The sequence below is a fragment of the Odontomachus brunneus genome, unplaced genomic scaffold (genome assembly GCF_010583005.1).
Source record: "Odontomachus brunneus isolate Ranch 3 - 2012 unplaced genomic scaffold, Obru_v1 Obru_scaffold_046, whole genome shotgun sequence".
NCBI classification, from domain to species: domain Eukaryota; kingdom Metazoa; phylum Arthropoda; class Insecta; order Hymenoptera; family Formicidae; genus Odontomachus; species Odontomachus brunneus.
The window spans coordinates 1,629,401-1,634,303 of NW_022639496.1; the positions used below are offsets into that span (position 1 = coordinate 1,629,401).

Here is a 4,903-nt window from a genome sequence, read left to right on the forward strand (position 1 = left end):
TCACAAAGCAAAAGAAATTGTTGTTTAGGAAAATAATTGTGTATGCTGACTGAATGTTATCGAGAAATGTCGAAATTAATCACAAACTACCTGTTTCGTTAGTAATGACTACTAGAACTGTTTGCATTGCCATCTAACATTTGCGGGCGGAAACTAAGTTAAGGTCCTAATAATATCAGACACGGCGTGGATCAAACGCTATCTCCGCGCAGCGCATTCGCTTATTACGTTCAGAAAGAAAATTACAGATAAAAGAGGAAAGGAGAAGAAAAAATACTTCGCAAGGAGACCTGAAAGGAAGAGTAATAGTAATGACGATAATGAAAAAATGACGATTCGGATATTTTGTAGTCTCTGCCGGACAATATCACTATGAAAATTCATGGACTCGGGATTGACTCTTCACGGAAAAAGAGACTTCACTGTCACATCTAATCATGGTTTGCTGAAAATGTATTTGTTGCCGCAATTAAAATTTTGTTGCTGTAACTAAAACTCTCGCTACTGTTGCTACTACATGTGTCCACTGCTATACTTTCAAGTGTCCATATATTACAACGAGATTTAGCTACCACATACAGGATCTTGCTATCGCAACTTTCTTTCAGAGTTACAATCCGGAAAGCGCCGCTAAAATAGTGCGGCAGCAATTATATAAAATACAATTACAATTATTGTTACTACTATTATCATTATTATTATTCACCTTTTTCACACAAATTAGTAACGAGAAGAACTTTAACAATTTAACTGAAAAAATTCGAGAGAACACAAATAAGTAAATTCAGAGATATATTTATTTTAAAAAAATGCTTTATATTTTAATAATAGTAAGAACTAATTATATTTTTTAACAATATTATAAAATTAAAATAATATTTTAATGTGATAATAAATAAATATTAAATAAATTTAATAATAATAAAATTATATATATTAATGATAATTAATTTTTATATTGCAAACGCGCATTTTATTTTGTATTTTTACTCTTTTTTATCGTGTGATATATTTTTGCATAATTTTGCTCAAAAACACATAAATTTATGTTCTTTTATGACTTATAATACAAAAGAGCTTTCTGTGTCATTAAATGAAAGAAAAGCCGATCCGAGAAGCCGATATGATCGCATGACGGGAGTATCATATTTCTTATCAATTTACTCTTTGATTTGTACGGAAAAGTTTCAGTTCAAAGACTATAAAAGTCAGCCAGAAACCCGCGCCTAGACAGTGGTTAAGCCTGAAACCTTTACAAAACGTACAGTCGCTTGCATAAAAGTTGCGGCACATTTTTTTAAATAAGTTCACTCAATACAAGCATACTCCTGAGTCGAAGTTTTGGTCCTATGTTAAAACTTAAATTCTACAACGCAATAGAAGCTAACTTAGCAAAGTGAGTTTAATTATAATGATACAATTTACTTCTGCTTTGACTCTCCAATAATGTCCGAAATTTTCCTTTTCACTTTCTTCGGTGTCAAAGGATGTTGAATGGAATAGTGAAGTCGTAAGTAAGATAAAAATTGTGACTTGGGTAGATTAAATAGAATCAAAAGAGGTTGATGTAGGTTTCAGAGTATCAATAAGTGTTTAATGGAACAGCAAGGCTGAAAGTAAGATCAGAATTTCGAGTCGGGTTTCAGCTTATGAAAATTAAAACGTCTTAATACATCTCGTACTGAAAAACTCCACAGCTCTCAAACCTCTCAGCGCTGAAGTCCGCGCACGGAGATTCGCGGCTCGTTAAAAATTCGCGTGTCCGAAAGGGACCTGACCGATAGAAGGGTGTCGTAGCCTTCACATGGACGACTGCTGCAGGCCGCGCGTATGAGATACGCGTCTGAGAATTGTAATTTCGCTGGCGCGACGCGCACTTGAGATAATTAGACAAGTATCTTCTATCTGTCGCGATGAAATGCTTAGCCAGTGGAAAAGGGCCACGATTACGGGCGCGCGTTTAATGCCAGTGCCGTATTTCGCTGAAGCGATACCGGCTGCGAGTGAATACGAAAGCGTCAAGTCGATAAGGAGGAGGAATATGTGTTCGTGTTTGTGCGCAATTTTCTAGTAAGCGGGCTTATCGATCGCACGGCAACGCTACTTAGTCCGCGGACAAGACATCGGTGGCTCCGCGATAAATAAATTACGTACGCTTTTTCACGATTCCCCCGAGCAAGCCAGCCGTGTTTGTCGCATAATTCTCCTCGTTACGAAATACAATATAATATCGGGGAATAACAAATCGCAAATTTTGCCAAAAAAAGACAGCCCACACAAAATAAAATCGGGACGTCTTAACGACGTCTTAGAGACGTTTTATATTCCGACGTCTCAGAAACATCTTTTACATCTTACATGGAAAAAAAATCCGTTGGTGCAACCGAATAGAAACCAACTAAAAATTAAGTGATTAGAAATGATATCTCTGCTATGAAAACTAATATTTCTGTTGTCGCGACCGAAAATATTCGTCTGAACATTCCGCGACATTAGACGGAAAAAACATACAAGGAAAAAACAATTCCGTTCATGCAACCGAATTTTCGGTTGCTCAGGAATCAGACGAAAACTCGGCTGTAAGAACGGAAAATTCTTTTTTGAGGCTTCTGTATAGTCAATTCTTCTCAGTTGCCTCAACCGAGTTCTAATATCGCTGAATGTTCAGAATATTTTCGGTCGCGACAACAGAAATATTAATTTTCATAACAGAGATATCGTTTCTAATCACTTAATTTTCTATTCGGTTGCACCAACTGATTTTTTCTCCGTGTAAGATGTAAAAGATGTCTCTCAGACGTCTGTGAGACGTCTTTAAGACGTCCCGGTTTTAAACGTTGTGTTGTGTGGGAGACAACGAGTCGCTTTGTCGTTCGACTGATGCTTTTCAATTTTCGCTACGAAAGTTCTCGAGTCGTTTGAGTCGTTGATAAACGTGCGACGAACGAGAAATTAACATAGAGGAGAAGGTCCAAAAATATGGACTACCACTTCTTTTCTTTTAAAATGTTTAAGCTTATTGTGAGCGAATAGATGTGCCATCAAGCAAGTGGGATATCTACTTCAACACTTGTAAAGGGGATGTTTTTAAAATGACTGGACTTTTAGTTATTCACACTGGTTATTCCTTTTCATTTTCTTCAGCGTTAAAGGGTGTTGAATGGAATAGTGAGGTCGTAAGTAAGATAAAAATTGTCATTTGGGTAGATTAAATAGAATCGAAAGAGGTTGATGTAGGTTTCAGAGTATCAAGATAGGTGTTGAATGAAATAGTAAGGCTGAAAGTAGGATCAGAATTTTTCCTCGGGCTTCAGTTTATGAAAATTAAAATTTCATATACCTCGTACTGAAAAATTCAAACCTGTCAGCGCTGAAATCCGCGCACGGAGATACGCGGCTCGTTAAAAATTCGCGTGTCCGAAAGAGAACTGACCGAAAGAAAGGTGTCGCAGCCTTCACATGGACGAATGCTGCAAGCCGCGCGTATAAAACACGCGTGTGAAAATTGTAATTTCGCTGGCGCGACGCGCACTTGACTTATTTTCATATTTTTCTGGAAGGAGAGAAATTTGCGCTGTTTGAAGAAGGGATCCAAATATTAGTTTTCTTCTCTGATTTAACCTTCTTAATCTCAAAGTAATAATTTCAAAGTAAAGATTTAAACTAAAGAGACACATTTTGTTTCTCGTAATATTCTTGGAAGAAAATCGCACACATAATCATCTTGCCATCTTGTGTCTCCGCACAATCATTGTGTGTCCACATTAAAAACAGTGGCCATAATTTTACCGTTGTAACGTCAGAGAATTTTTTGTCACGAAACAAACAACTTGCATCACTATTTCCTTGAAATTTTCGCTTTCCAATTGGCAAATCTAGGCCACTATCATTGTTATTTACTAGTCCATGTTAGAATCATCTATAGTGACCCATATTCGCAACATTATGGACATGACATGAGGTTATATTGGCGAACATGTTCCAATTAAACTAATTATGTCCTTCAATACATCCGTCCTTATACTGTCTATAGCTCATACGCAGTTATGTCAATGAAATGTATATTTCTGGGTAAAAAATGAAATCTACATACCTGCATAACTTTTCAGATGTCCAGAAATGTCAGAAAAACCTTGTATAACTTCTGAACCGGCTCAAATCAAACTTCGTTACATACCAAGCCTTGGAAAAAATCACTGGAATGTATGTATGTCTGCATTCTCAGGGTAGAGTAACACCATACAGAGTCAAAACACTGGCAGCCCGTATTCGGACCATGGCCCATATTTGGATCTTCTCCACGTCATGAGGACAAAGCGCTGAAAATATAACGTGGCTTCAGACTACGCTCATAACCGAGCCGACTTGATGAAGCATTTCTGTCGGGAATTTCAACACCGTCTCCTACAAAGTTTGCGGAGCGTCCAATGATAACCAGGAAATATGGTAACGCCAAAGGAGTTATTTACTCGGCCGAATAGAATTTTCTCATTTTCTTTCGCTTTGTTTCCCACTTGGAGTTATATCGTTCTCAGAGCTGCATAAACCGTCATTTGCTCGCAGACACGATGGAAACGTAAGGACGGAAATTGCGAACAGTGAAGGAGTGTCTGCAAAGGATACACAGAAGGGAATTGTTGGAAGAGTGGGGTAATGATGTGCGTGTGTGTGGGTGTGCGCGCGTGTGTGTGTTCTCTATATATGCACTCCTATCAACGCGGTGGAGGCAGTTTGCTCAAGGCGAACGTGCGACGGTTTGTCGAGCGAGATAAGGTCCGCCAGTACACGTGGGCGTGACGATTCATCGACGTTATTGTTATTTAGTAGAGACGATAAGGCGCGATTTTACAAGCGACGCGTTATCCAATACTGGCATTGCCCCCCCCCCCCCTCTCTCTCTCTC

The 4,903-nt window shown here is 38.3% G+C and overlaps 1 protein-coding gene across 1 annotated transcript in view; it reads right to left on the reverse strand.

Moving 5' to 3' along the window:
- Window positions 1–4,903, reverse strand: part of LOC116844753 (ras-related protein Rab-37-like) — a 556,153-nt gene that overhangs the window by 361,208 nt on the left and 190,042 nt on the right. The window contains exon 3 of the mRNA XM_032816744.1: window positions 4,094–4,319. The gene's annotated coding sequence lies outside the window, so the exon portion shown is untranslated. The remainder of the gene's footprint in view (window positions 1–4,093; window positions 4,320–4,903) is intronic.